A 13632-nucleotide genomic window follows, 5' to 3' on the forward strand; every position below is an offset into this window, starting at 1 on the left:
AGTAATGGAGTGAGCCGGCTTTGATAAGGCCAAGGGAGCAGAGCTGGGGAGACAGAAAGCGGTCCTTCCTCTTTCCTTAGAGGGTGAATTTCCTTGGAGAGGGTGCCAGGTGGTGTCAGTGATGAAGAAGCCCAGGAAGGACTCAGAAGTCTGACAGTTCAGAGCTGGAGGGAGCCAGCTGACCTGATTCTTTGTAGAGATGTGAAAACAGCAGAGAAGAGGAATTTGTCTTTGAGTCAGTCATGGAGAACCCAGGATTCCTGGCCATTATACTACATTACAAGACTCAAGTGTGCTGCAGGAATTAGTGAAACATATAGCCAACCGTTATTGGAGCACCAAGCTAACTGCTCTACATATTTATCTTATTCTCACAGCCACTCTGGGTGGAAGGTACTTTTACCCCCAAACTGAGGCTCAGAGTGGTTGAGTCATCTGCCCCAAATCACAAAGCTAATAGGTGGAAGAGCCAATATTCAGATGCGTGCACACTGATTGCCAAGTCCTCATCTTTGTCATCATGCTGTCTTGCTGAGCAGCAGAAATAGATAGAGCCACCATTTGATAAACACTGTCTGCACTTGAAGACGATATCCTCTTATCTTACAAGTGGAAAGCCCAAGGCCCAGTGAGACCAAGGAGCCCACCTAATGTCATACACACAGATATCGTCAGAATCAGGATGCAAACCCGCCGATCTTACGACATTGTTAAGGCTCTAGGCCACTCCACCGCACGAGTGTGAAGACCCCCCACTCTAGGACAAGTGTGTAAATGTGCCTACCTCTCTGCTTGGCATGCAGGCTGGTCCTTCTACTTACCTATCTTCATCCACTCAGACAATAAATGTAATACTGACGGCCTGCTGTGTCTGCCAGGCCCCTGCTTACAAGACCAATGGGATTCCTCTACTTGTGCAGTTTCCATGCTACTTGAGGGACGGGAAAGACAGACAGCAATTTCATTAGGGTAGGGATGAGAGGACAGAGAAGGCCAAACTGGGACTTATAGGTCAAATAAGCATTGTCCAGGCAGAGAGGAGCTGGGAGCAGCACATGCAATGGTCCAGAGGTATAAAAGTCCACCAAAAGCTGGGTTGGGCCAGAGATTTATCTCTGGGAGGAGCCAATGGAAATGGAGATTCAGGAAGTGGCTGGAAGGAGGATTTTATCCCCAAGAAAATGGGGACCACTTTTGAATATTACCTGTGCCATGAAGATCAGCACTTAGAAAGCCTGACTCTGGAAGAAGGATGTGATGGGCTGAGGGTAGATGCCTGGAGGCAGGTTTGGTGGAGTTTCCAAAGATAAGGAGGACTAGGGTGATTGATTAGATATGAGAATGAGAGGCAGGGAAGAGGTCTGGTTTCTGACTGGGCTGACAAGAGAATGGGGGTGGGGGTTGAGAGGATGAGAGACAAGTTCCTTGGACCTGTTGAGTGTGAGAATCCAAGGGGCTCTATCTAAAGTGTGGCTGGACTTACTGGCCTGGATTTCAGGCCTATGGGTCTTAAGATTTTGCAGAGAACTGACTCCAGACTTCCTTACCCCATGCCTCAGTTTCCTCATCTGTAAAATGGGTAATAATAACAAAATCTCATACAGTTGTGAAGATTAAAAGGATATAAAGTATATAGTTAATGTTGAAAGCATTTAACATAGTCCTGGGTATGTGGCGGTGCTTCTTTTTTTTTCTTTGTATGCTTTTTATTGGCTATCTAGATCATTCCACCAGTACCTGTGATTTTCCATCATCTGAAACCATGTAACACTCAACACAGCAATGCTATTATTGCAGGTAGGATGTTAGTACTATCTAGCCTAATCTTGAAACTGGAGTAGACCCATCCAGTTAACTCTGGTGATTCAACTCACTCACTCCACAGAGAAGACTTTTAACCATTATCTTAATCTCTTTACCACTCTTCTCCTCACTTGTCCTCATTATCTTCTTCCTCTTGAGTTCTCTCCTTTAATCATTCCCTGTTATGTAAATCTCCCTCCATTACTCCATGAGGATGCTTAATAAAGGCTAGTGGAATCAATATATGAATGGATGATTCTTTGGGCTGTGGCTACTACAAGTTATTTGGAAAGAGTTAATTTAAAAAGTCATGGACCTTTTTCATACACCATGATCTAGTGGGATTTATCCCATGGATGCAAGGATTTTTCAATATGCACAAATCAATCAGTGTGAAACACCACATTAACAAACTGAAGAAGAAAAACCATATGATCATTGCAATAGATGCAGAAAAACTTTTGACAAAATTCAACTCCCATTTATGATAAAAACTCTCCAGAAAGTGAACATAGAGGGAAAGTGCCTCAACACAATAAAGGCCATATATGACAAATCCACAGCTAACATCATTCTCAACAGTGAAGAGCTGAAAGCACTTTCTCTAAGATCAGGAACAAGACAAGGATGTCTACTTTTGTCACTTTTACACAATATAGTTTTGGGAGTTTTAGCCATGGCAATCAGAGAAGAATAAAGTACAAATGAAAAGAATCCAGATTGGAAAAGAAGCAGCAAAACTGTCAGAGTCTTTGCAGATGACATGACACTGTCCATAGAAAATCCTAAAGATGCTACCAGAAAACTACTAGAGATCATCCCTGAATTCTGTAAAGTTGAAGGATACAAAATTAATACACAGAAATCTTTTGTATTTCTATATACTAACAATGAAAGATCAGAAAGAGAAATTGAGGAAATAATCTCATTTACCACCACATCAAAAAGAATAAAATATCTAGGAATAAGCCTACCTAAGGATGCAAAAGACCTGTACTCTGATAGTCTATAAAGTATAAGATGCTTGTGGAATAAATTGAAGATGACACAAATGGCAAGCTACATTTGAAATGGCAACCCATGTTTTTGGGTTAGAAGAATCAATATTGTCAAAATGAGTATGCTACCTAAAGCAATCCACAGATTCAATGCAATCCCTATCAAAACACCAAAGATATTTCCACAGAAATAAAACAAAAAGTTTTAAAAATTTGTATGGAAACAGCAAAAATTCTGAATAGCCAAAGCAATCCTGAGAAAGAAAAACAGTGCTGGGGGCAAAGCAGACTATAGTTGGTGTTGGCCCTGGCACCAGACTATACTACAAAGCTACAGACATCAAAACAGAATGGTACTGGCACAAAAACAGAAATACAGATCAGTGGGAAAAGATAGAAAGTCCAGAAATAAAATCATGCACCTATGGTCAATTAATCTATGACAAAGGAGGCAAGGATACAAAACAGGGAAAAGACAGTCTCTTCAATCATCAGTGCTGGGAAATCTTGACAGCTATATGTAAAAGAATGAAATCAGAACATTCTATAACACTGTACACAAAAATAGGGGGTTTCCCTGGTTGTTCAGTGGTAAAGAATCCACCTGCCAGTGCAGGAGATACAGGTTTGATCCCTGATCTGGGAAGATCCCACATGCCATGGAGCAACTAAGTCCATGTGCCACAACTCTTGAGACTGTGCTACAGAGCCCGGAAACTGCAACTACTGAAGCCCCAGTATCCTAGAGCCCATGCTCTGCAAAAAGAGAAGCCACCACAATGAGAAGCTCAAGCACCTCAAGTAGAGAGTAGCCCCTGCTTGCTGCAACTAGAGAAAAGCCAGTGCAGGAATAAAGACCCAGCACAGCCAAAATAAACAAATAAATAAAATTATGTATACAAAAATAAACTCAAAATTGATTATTAAAGACCTCAATGTAAGACAGGATACTATAAAACTCTTAGAGGAAAACATAAAAGCAGTGCACTCATTCACATAAATTGGAGCAATATCTTTTTGGATACACCACCTAGAGCAATGAAAATAAAGATAAAAATAAACAAATGAGACCCACTTAAAGCTAAAAGCTTTTGCACAGCAAAGAAAACCATAAACAAAATGAACAGACAACCCACAGATTGGGAGAAAATATTTGTAAATGAAGCAACTAATAAAGGATTAATCTCTAAAATATATAAGCAGCTCATGTAGCTCAATATAAAACAATGACAACAACCAGCCAAAAATGGGCAGAAAACTTAGATATTTCTCCCAACAAGACATATAGATGTCAAAAAAATGCATAAAGAGATGCTCAACATCACTAATTATTGGAGAAATGCAAATGAAAACTATAATGAGGTCTCACCTCATACCAGTCAGAAGGGCCATCATCAAAAACTCTACAAACAATAAATGCTGGAGAGGGTGTGTAGAAAAGAGAACCCTCCTACACTGTTGGTGGGAGGGTAAACTGGTACAACTATGCAGGTTCCTTAAAAAAAACTAAAAACAGAATTACCATATGATTCCCCAATTGGGGAACTAAGATCACATAAGCCAGAAAAACAGCAACAAAAAAGAAGGTATGGTACATACATATGATGAAATACTAACTTGTCAAAAAAAAGAATGAAATAATGCCATTTGCATCAACATGAATGGACCTAGAGATTATCATACTAAGTGAAGCCAGACAAAGACATATATCACATAATATCATTTATATGTGAACTCTAAAAAAATGATACAAATGAACTATTTAAAAAAATAGAAACAGACTCACAGACTTTGAAAACAAATTTATGGTTACCAAAGGGGAAAGGCTGGAGGGAGGGATAAATTAGGAGTTTAGAATTAACATATACATACCACTATACGTTGGAGGAGGAAATGGCAACCCACTCTAGTCTTCTTGCCTGGAGAATCCCATGGACAGAGGAACCTGGGGGACTACAGTCCATGGGGTGGCCAAGAGTCAGACACGACTGGGCCACTGAACCACCATCACCACCACCACCACCACCATACAGAAAATAATCCACAAGAATCTTGGCTTCACTGATAGCTCAGCAGGTGAAGAATGCTCCTGCAATGGAGGAGACATAGGATATGTGGATTTGATCCTTGGGTTGGGAAGATCCCCAGAGAAGGAAATAGCAGCCCACTCCAGTATTCTTGCCTGGGAAATCCCATGGACAGAGGAGCCTGGTGGGCTCCAGTCAATGGGGTCAAAAAGAGTCAGACACAACTGAGTCACTGAGCACAAACAAGGACCTCCTGTGTGTCATAGGGAACTCTACTCAATATTCTGTAAAAATCTACATGGGAAAAGAATCTGAGGGATTTCCCTGGTGGCCCAGTGGCAAAGACTCCATGCTCTCAGTTCAGGAGTCCTGGGTTTGATCCCTGGTCAGGGAACTAGTTCCCACATGCTGCAGTTAAGACCCGGCAGAGCCAAATAAATAAATAAATGTTTAAAAAAAAAAAAAAGAAAAGAAAAGAATCTGAAAAAGAATGGATATATGCATATGTATAACTGAGTCACTTTGCTGTATATATGAAACTAATTCAACCCTGTAAATCAACTACACTCCAATATAAAATAAAAATTAAATTTAAAAAAAAGGGGAAAAATAAATCATGGACCTTTTCCCTCCTTCTTCAATATTCAGGGCTGGGTTGGAGAATAGGGGAGAAGCATAGTAATGGCAATGTTAACCTGGAAAGGATTGGGTCATAGAGGGGATGGTGCCTTTTTCAATCCTCATCCCCACCCTGGAGACACACACACATCTTTGGAGGTAAAACCTTTGCTAGATATTGAATAACTATAAGCCTTATCAACTGGGGGGAACTGGAGGCGGGGGGTGGTTGGAGGACATTCTATGGGTGTAAGGCTTTGGGACATTGTTTTGGAGGAAAGGAATGACCAGGCCTTTTCTGTGCTCTCTCTCGATGGAGCTGGGGATCTTTCTGTATGAAAGCACATTTTAATGTAGGGAGTAAAGAGCTCAAGATAGAGCTCAGAATTTTCATTCATTTACTCACTTGTTTATCCATTCATTCAATTAATTCAATGGTTCTCAATCGGGGTGATTTTGCCCTCTGGTGAACATTTGTCATTACCTAGAGACATTTTGGGGTGTCTCTCCCAATTGGTGGGGGAGTTTTACTGGCACTCAGTGGGGAGAGGCCAGGGATGCTACTAAACATCCCAAAATACACAAGATAATCCCCACAACAAAGAATTTTCTGTCAGTGCTGTGGTGGTGGAGAAATCCTGATCTAGTCAGTACTTACTGAACGCCTATTGTGTGCCTACTAGGAAATACTGCAGGGAGACAGTCAAATTTACTACCAGGAAGGGGAGACACACAATAAATTTATCAGGTGATGATAAGCATTTTCTGGAAAATGTGGGGGCTGCAGTACAGAGAAGGGACCTTGACTTTACAATTGCAAAGAGCTGGGGGAATGGAATTGCTAGGGCAAAGGCCCTAAAGACTGTGGGGAATTTGGTTTTATTTATTCTGAGCTTCCCCGGTGACTCAGATGGTAAAGAATCCACCTGCAGTGTAGGAGGCCCTGGTTCAATTCCTGGGTTAGGAAGATCCCCGACTCCAGTATTCTTGCTTGGAGAATCCCCATGGACAGAGGAGCCTGGCAGGTACAGTCCATGGGATCACAAAGAGTCAAACATGACTGAGCGACTAAGCACAGCACATTCTGAAAATACTACTGAAGTGCCTCCTGTGTGTTAGGCACTGTCCCAGGTGCACAGAATAGATCAGAGGCCAATAAAGACACAAATTCCTGCCCTCATCAACAGTGCTGGCTCTGGTGCCTAAGGAGACTTTATAATAAAACGAAAAGTGCCTCCTCTGGGCACTGAGAAGGTGACACCGAACGAATATCGGAAGTGAGAGTGAGCTTTCCAGAAAGCGAGGACCACCAGTGCAACACCAGTGCAGCCTGCGTTGGGATGGAGCCTGTGGAAGGAGTGGGAAGTTGTTGAGTGAGCAGCCAGAAAGGGGCTTTGGTCTGAATGTTTGTCATCCCCCACAATCCGTATGTTAAATCCTAGCCTCCAAAGAGGAGGTGATAAATCAGAAGGGCTCTCATGGGATTGAAGTGAAGCCAAATGAAAGTCACTCAGTCATGTCCAGCTCTTTGCGACTCCATGGACTGTAGCCTGCCAAGCTCCTCTGTCCATGGGATTTCTCAGGAAAGAATACCAGAGTGAGTTACCATTTCCTTCTTCAGGGGATCTTCCCAACCCAGAGATCAAACCCAAGTCCCCCACATTGCAGGCAGATTCTTAATGTCTGAGCCACCAGGGAAGCCCCTTGTGGGATTAGTGCCCTTATAAAGGAGGCTCCAGAGAGATCGCTTTCATTTTTTTCTGCTGCTCAGCATGTGGGAATCTTAATTCCCTGACCAGGGATTGAACCTGTGCCCCCTGCAGTGGCAGCTCCAAGTCTTAACCACTAGACCCCAATTCATGTTGTTTATAAGCCCTCACTCTGTACTATTTGCTTACTGCAGCCTTAACAGACTAAGACGGGCCATGTAGGTCACTGTAGGGACAGGAGCAGATAGGGTAGGGGCAACCAGGGAAAGAGAACCAGACATGGCTTTCTTGACTTAAAAGAAGCCTCCCTTTTTTCTTGGCTGTACCACATGGCTTTCGGAATCCTAATTCCCAGACCAGAGACCAAACCCGGGTCACCGGCAGTGGAAACTTGTAGTCCTAACCACTGGGCCACAAGGGAATCCCCAAGAAGCCATCTTTGACCTAAGCCATTTTGTGATCTAAGCCTGGCCACAAAGCTTGCCCTTGAACAAGTCTCAGTAATTAGTGATCTTAAGGGAAGGGAGGGAATACAGGAACAAAGGAAAAACAGTCAAGAAACAATAGTTTTCAGTGACAAAACAATCCCAGTTCCTTCTCAAGGGATAGACATAACAATCTGATTATGTCTTTGAGTTCGGCAGGAACTAAGGCCCCCACCCTGGTGGGGAATGGAATGAGAATGTTGACCAACATGACTTTAATCAACCAAAGCTTAGTAGTAGTAGTGTGTGCTCAGCTGTGTCTGACTCTTTGTGACCCCATGGACTGTCGCCCACCAGGGTCCTCTGTCCATGGGATTTCCCAGGCAAGAATGAAGGAGTGGGTTGCCATTTCCTTCGTGGACTTTGTCAACTGTGGCCCCAATTCTATGCTGAATCCTCCTCACCTAGAACCCCTTTATGAATATGCATTGACCTTAGCTTAAAACTTCCCCAAGTTTGCTGTTCAGGGAGACACTATCTTGGGAAAGATCTCTGGTAAGTAAGATTCTCCTTACTTGCTGCCAAGTGATAACTGCTTTCTTCTCCCCATCTTTGATTTGGTTGTATCTTTCTGCTGACACCCACCAAAAGGCAAATCCAGTTTCCAGGATTAAAGGCAATGTCTGACCAGTGAGAGCTGCCCAGGAGAAGCCTGTAGGAAAGAATAACAAGGAGGGTTGTGGGCAGTCTAGACTGGCAGTAATTAGTCCACAGGAAGCCGCGTGGACAGACGGGAGAAGTGGGTGGCAAAGTTCCACAAGGAGCAAGCAAGCCTCTACCCTATAGACTGATCTACAGGGGTAGGCGAGAAAATGAACAGCTCCCCCTGAGGGTCCTGCAAGGGAACGGGTGGGGTGGGCGGCACGGGGGAGAGCAGGTTTCAGGCCAAAAAGGGGAAAGGAAGGTGCAGAGAAGAGGCTGAAAACCCAGCAGTTTGCTGATGAGGACTGTGGGCTCGTGACTGCACCGTGGCAGGGTGGTCGCGGAAGCAGGGACCCTGGGTCAGATTAGGAGTTGTGCGGGGCTGGGGGCGGGGGAGGGGGCTTGTGGGAAACGGTGCAGGGGATGGAGCATGGACGCCGTGGGAAGCTCGGGTTTGTGGTGGTGAGGGATCTAAGAGTTCGGCAGTTACACCTATTCTGATCCACACCTTTAATAAATGTTTACTACTACTTCTACTATTTCTCCAGGCAGCCGGAGGAAGGAGCTTCTGAATTCCTCCGGGGCGGCTTTCCCAGTTCACCCCGGAGGGAAACAGGCTGGGGCGGGTCTCGGATTCCAGCCCGGCGGCTGGAGCCACTGTGCAACCCCACGGCTGCCCTCGGGCAGCTCCAACCGATCCCTTATCAGCCAGGAGCTCCCGAACCCGGCGCGGATCAAATGCTGCTTTCAGAGCCGTAAGGAGCTGGGCGTGTCTTCCGTGCTTTGCAAAATCAGGGGGTGCGGCGGGGGAGCCTGGGCGAATCTTCTGGCCCTGGTAGGAAGCAGGCAGAGCACGGGACTCGCCTTAGAGCTGGGCTGCAGCGGGGCGGGGGCCGAAGCCGCCGGATGCGCCGAGCAGAGAACCGGGGAGCGGAGACCGAGGGGGAAGGCGGGGCGGCCGGGCGGCGGAGACCGAATCGCCGGGGCCTCCCCTTTCCCGCCTGGGAGAGGCCTCCACAGACACCCCCAAGCTCCCCCGCCGCTGCAGCCCCACTCCCGGCCCATGTTGACCCTTAGAGGCCCCAGGGGCCGATGCGCCCCCTAACCCAGCCGCTGGCCCATGCCTCTCTACCCAGAAGGAGGCAGTCCCCAACCTGGCTGTTAGCCATGTGCTGGGTGGCCTTGGACAGGTTGCCTCCAGGCTCTGGGTCTAAATTTTCACGTAAAAAGAGGACGCTGAACTCAAATTCTCCAAGAATTTCTCTCAGCTCCAAGGAGTTGAACTGGACTCAGCTCCTCCGGGTTGGAGCGGTTCCTGCAATGACATCCCTTCTGATTTGGAACTCTCCGCCCCCCTCCCCGCCCCCCCACCAAGCCTTCAGGTTATCTCAGATGCTATTTATCCATTTTGTATTCTTGGGGGGCGGATCTGTTGCTGTGTGTGCAGCTGTGCTTCCCAGAAGAGGTCTGCACACTTTTTCTAAGAAGGGCCAGATGATAAAAAGTTTAGGCTTTTTAGGCCATGAGTTCTCTGTCACAACTATTCAACTCTTTCCTTGGCAGCAAACGCAGCCATGGAGGATGGTGAACTAATGAGCGGCACTGTGTTCCCATAAGACTTTGTTCACGGCAGCTGATTTCAATTTCTTTTAATTCTCGGGCATCAAGACAATATCGCTGTTTTTAGATATATCGTTTCTTTCACTTAAAAACACAGAAAGCATTCCTAGCCTAGCAGGCTGCGCTAAATCAGTTTGTAACCCCTGGTTTACAGCCCGGGCTTTGTAATGTGGGCTTTGGGACGGATTCCTTCACTTTTCTGGAGCTGTTTTCCCATCTACAAATCCCTGACAAACTTTAGCATGGTTGTGGATGAACCTACCACATAATTGATGTCATTCTCCGTGTTGCAGCTGGTACGTGTCCGCAGCAGAAGATGGTGGCTTAGAAGTCAGGATGGTGTCTTGTGGGGTCCCACACTCCCCCCATTTCCTGAGTGCTTATTATGTGACAGGCAGTGTGTTAGTGGTGTGCGTGCTAAGTTGCTTCAGTAGTGTCCGACTGTTTGCAACCCTATGAACTATAGCCAGCCAGGCTCCTCTGTCCATGGGATTTCCCAGGCAAGAATACTGGAGTGGGTTGCCATTTGCTACTCCAGGTGATCTTCCCAACCCAGGGATCGAAACCCCATCTCATGTCTTTTGCACTGCAAGGCTGGTTCTTTACCATTAGCATTACCTGCTAAGCCTACCGGGTTAGCTGCTCACATGCAAATCTCATTCAATCATCTCAGGCTTAGAGATAGAAATTGTAGGTAGATAGGGTAAGGGGTCCCAGAGAAGGAGAACCAGGCATGGCTTTCTTGACAGAAGAGAACCATTTTTTGGCCTAAGTCATTTTGTGATCTAAGCCTGGGGCACAAATCTTGCCCTTGAAAGGGTCTCAGTAATTAATGATCTTAAGAAGGGACGTGGCATCACTGACTCGATGGACATGAGTTTGAGTAAGCTCCGGGAGTTGGTGATGGACAGGGAAGCCTGGCTTGCTGCAGTCCATGGGGTCGCAAAGAGTCGGACACGGCTGAGCAACTGAATTGAACTGAACTGAAGAAGGGATGTGAGGGAATGAAGGAACAAAGGAAAAGCAGTCAAGAAACAATAGTTCAGTGATAAAACAGTCCTAGGTCCTCCTTAAGGGATATACATAACAATCTGATTATGTCTTTGAGTTCTGCAGGAGCCGAGGCCCCCACCCAGGTGGAGGAGGGAACGATGATGTAGACACTCCTGCCTTCAATCAACTAAAACCTGGACCCTTCATGAATATGAATGTACCCTTAGCTTAAACATCTACTTCTGCTTCATTGACTTCACTAAAGCCTTTGACTGTGTGCATCACAACAAACTGTGGAAAATTCTTCGAGAGATGGGAATATCAGACCACCTTATCTGCCTCCTGAGAAATCTGTATGCAAGTGAAGAAGCAACAGTCAGAACAGGACATGGAAAAATGGACTGGTTCCAAATTGGGAAAGGAGTATGTCAAGGCTGTGTATTTTCACCCTGCTTATTTAACGTATATGCAGAGTAAATCATGAGAAATGCCAGGCTGGATAAAGCATAAGCTGGAATCAAGATTGCTGAGAGAAATATCAATATCCTTAGATATGCAGATGACATCACCCTTATGTCAGCAAGTGAAGAGGAACTAAAGGGCCTCTTGATGAAAATGAAAGAGGAGAGTGAAAAACCTGGCTTAAAGCTCAACATCAATAAGTGTAAATCTATGGCTGATTCATATCAATGTATGACAAAACCCACTGAAATGTTGTGAAGTAATTAGCCTCCAACTAATAAAAAAAATTAAAAAAAAAAAAAAAAGCTAAGATCATGGCATCCGGTCCCATCACTTCATGGCAAATAGATGGGGAAACAATGGAAACAGTGACAAGCTTTATTTTCTTGGGCTCCAGAATCAGTGCAGATGGTGACTGCAGCCATGAAATTAAAAGACGCTTGCTCCTTGAAAGAAAAGCTAAGACCAACCTAGATAGCATATTAAAAAGCAGAGACATTACTTTGCTGACAAAGGTCCATCTAGTCAAGGTTATGGTTTTTCCAGTAGTCATGTATGGATGTGAGAGTTGGACTATAAAGAAAGCTGAGCACCGAAGAATTGATGCTTTTTAAACTGTGGTGTTGGAGAAGACTCTTGAGAGTCCCTTGGACTGCAGGGAGATCCAACCAGTCCATCCTAAAGGAAATCAGTCCTGAATATTCATTGGAAGGACTGAAGCTGAAGCTGAAGCTCCAACACTTTGGCCACCTGATGGAAAGAGCTGACTCATTGGAAAAGACCCTGATGCTGGGAAAGATTGAGGGCAGGAGGAGAAGGGGACGACAGAGGGTGAGATGGTTGGATGGCATCACTGACTCAATGGACATGAGTTTGAACAAGCTCTGGGAGTTGGTGATGGACAGGGAGGCCTGGCGTGCTGCAATCCATGGGGTTGCAAAGAGTCGGACATGACTGAGTGACTGAACTGAACTTAGCTTAAAACTTACCCAATTTTGCTGTTGGGAGACACTGCTTTGGGAAAAATCCCCAGTGTTCTCATTGTTATCATCTGCTTGTTCAGTGGTGTCTGACTCTGAGACTCCATGGACTGTAGCCTGCCAGGCTCCTTTGTCCATGGGATTTCTCAGGAAAGAATACTGGAGTGGGTTGCTATTTCCTCCTACAGGGGATCTTCCTGACCCAGGGATCGAACCTGTGTCTCCTGCATTGGCAAGCAGATTCTTTACCACTGAACCACTTGGGAAGCTCCTATGTTCCAGTATTAATCCTTCCTTCTCCCTTTTTGGGGCTTGGTTGTGTCTTTTGGCTCAGCATCCACCAAGAGGTGAACCCAGTTTGGGGTTAACAAGATGACATAGTCCTACTTTACAGGTGAGGAGGCCGAGGCTCAGAGCCCAGATTTGAACTGGATGTTAGGTCAGAACCCCTTTCCTTGTTTCTTTGTTCTTCCGTTTGATAAAACTTAGGGTTGCTTAGCTTAGCAATGTGATCTCAAACAGAACACTGTTTTTCTAGATATTTATAATCTCTCTGGTCAAAGGACCAGTATTAATTCCCATTATGTGCATCGGTCATTTTGCTCCCATTGTTTCAGAAGAGAAAACTGAGGCTTGAAGAGGCTGAGGACTGAAATCTGGGCCTGGCTGACCCCTCAACTGAGCCCTTTTGACTGAGAACAGTTTCCATGTAACTGGTTACATAGGCTCCAAACCTAAGCCCCTTCTAGGTTTCCTCCTGTCCCTTCCCCCATGTCCGTGTTGGCAAGTTGTTTTGATTCATCCTCGAAAATATATCCTGAACCTATCATTTGAGGGAGGGAGAAGAGCTGCTTTAGGGCTACTGTGATCTTTTGAAAATGCAGAGCAAAACATTGGGAGCTTTCCTAGTTGACTTGGAATAAGATCCCAAACCTTACCTAGCCCACAGGACAATGTGCCATCTAGCCCGGCTCTAGCCATCTCCTGTCTCCCACTCGTGGCCACATTCCCTTGGTCTCAGCCTCAGTGGCTTCCTACCTTCCAATGTAATAAGAGACTGAAAGAGAAAACAGGAGCAGTATGGTCACAGGGCAGCCGCCTGGTAAACGACAGCGTGGTGACAGTGGGACTGTGATCAAGAGGACAGTCCCTCAGGCTCAGCACTGTTGACATTTGGGGCAAGATCATTCTTTTGTTGTGGGGGCATCCTGAGCCTTAAAGGGTATTTAGCAACATCCCTGGCTCCCACCCACTAAAGACTGGTGGCATCCCCTCTCAACTTATGATAACCAAAA

The 13632-nt window shown here is 45.4% G+C and overlaps 1 long non-coding RNA gene across 1 annotated transcript; it reads left to right on the plus strand.

Moving 5' to 3' along the window:
- Positions 1-8369: 8369 nt before the first annotated feature.
- On the plus strand, positions 8370-11241 carry LOC122700516. The gene is made up of 3 exons (XR_006342796.1): positions 8370-8440; positions 8831-9037; positions 11019-11241. It is a non-coding gene; the product is annotated as an uncharacterized LOC122700516 (long non-coding RNA).
- Positions 11242-13632: the final 2391 nt, after the last annotated feature.

The sequence above is a fragment of the Cervus elaphus genome, chromosome 9 (genome assembly GCF_910594005.1).
Source record: "Cervus elaphus chromosome 9, mCerEla1.1, whole genome shotgun sequence".
Lineage (NCBI taxonomy): Eukaryota > Metazoa > Chordata > Mammalia > Artiodactyla > Cervidae > Cervus > Cervus elaphus.